Source organism: Rattus norvegicus, chromosome 14, assembly GCF_036323735.1.
Source record: "Rattus norvegicus strain BN/NHsdMcwi chromosome 14, GRCr8, whole genome shotgun sequence".
In the NCBI taxonomy this organism is placed as follows: Eukaryota; Metazoa; Chordata; class Mammalia; order Rodentia; family Muridae; genus Rattus; species Rattus norvegicus.
This window is the reverse complement of record NC_086032.1, coordinates 41,277,276-41,278,834: the sequence shown is the minus strand read 5'-3', so window position 1 is coordinate 41,278,834 and position 1,559 is coordinate 41,277,276.

The window sequence follows — 1,559 nt, the reverse complement described above, 5'->3', positions numbered from 1 at the left end:
TCTGTTGAAGGGCATCTGGGTTCTTTCCAGCTTCTGGCTATTATAAATAAGGCTGCTATGAACATAGTGGAGCACGTGTCTTTTTTATATGTTGGGGCATCTTTTGGGTATATGCCCAAGAGAGGTATAGCTGGATCCTCAGGCAGTTCAATGTCCAATTTTCTGAGGAACCTCCAGACTGATTTCCAGAATGGTTGTACCAGTCTGCAATCCCACCAACAATGGAGGAGTGTTCCTCTTTCTCCGCATCCTCGCCAGCATCTGCTGTCACCTGAGTTTTTGATCTTAGCTATTCTCACTGGTGTGAGGTGAAATCTCAGGGTTGTTTTGATTTGCATTTCCCTTATGACTAAAGATGTTGAACATTTCTTTAGGTGTTTCTAAGCCATTCGGCATTCCTCAGCTGTGAATTCTTTGTTTAGCTCTGAACCCCATTTTTAATAGGGTTATTTGTCTCCCTGCGGTCTAACTTCTTGAGTTCTTTGTATATTTTGGATATAAGGCCTCTATCTGTTGTAGGATTGGTAAAGATCTTTTCCCAATCTGTTGGTTGCCGTTTTGTCCTAACCACAGTGTCCTTTGCCTTACAGAAGCTTTGCAGTTTTATGAGATCCCATTTGTCGATTCTTGATCTTAGAGCAAAAGCCATTGGTGTTTTGTTCAGGAAACTTTTTCCAGTGCCCATGTGTTCCAGATGCTTCCCTAGTTTTTCTTCTATTAGTTTGAGTGTTTCTGGTTTGATGTGGAGGTTGACACAAGAGTTTCTTAAAGGGACAGACACCTTCTGAATTTCATTGTCTGGGATTGTCAAAGGAGTCATCATTTGGCATACACATTGAATAATTATCCTCCCGGTATTGTGGTGCTTTGAATAAGAACATCCCCCATAGGTTCATACATTTAAAAGCTTAGTCGAGCTGGAGAGATGGCTCAGCGGTTAAGAGCACCCGACTGGGGGTTGGGGATTTAGCTCAGTGGTAGAGCGCTTGCCTAGGAAGCGCAAGGCCCTGGGTTTGGTCCCCAGCTCCGGGAAAAAAAAAAAAAAAAAAAGAACCAAAGAGCACCCGACTGCTCTTCCAGAGGTCATGAGTTCAATTCCCAGCAACCACATGGTGGCTCACAACCATCTGTAAAGAGATCCGATGCCCTCTTCTGGTGTATCTGAAGACAGCTATAGTGTATTTATATATAATAAATAAATAAATCTTTTTAAAAAAATCTTAGTCATCAGGGAGTGGCATTATTTGGAATGGATCAGGAGGCGTGGCCTTGTTGGAGGAAGTCTGTCACATTGAGGGTAGGCTTTGAGATTTCATAAGCTCAAACCAGACCCAGAGTCTGTCTGTCTCTGTTGCCTGGGAATCCAGATGTAGAACTCTCAGCCACATCTGCCTGTGTGCTACCATGCTCCCTGCCACGAGGGTGATGAATTAAGCCTCTGAAACAGTAAGCAAAGCCCCAGTGAAATGCTCTTTTACCATAGTCATTGTGTCTTCACAGCAACAACACGGTGGCGATGACAAGCGGTCTACGGTGAATTTGTAAATGTAAGAAACACT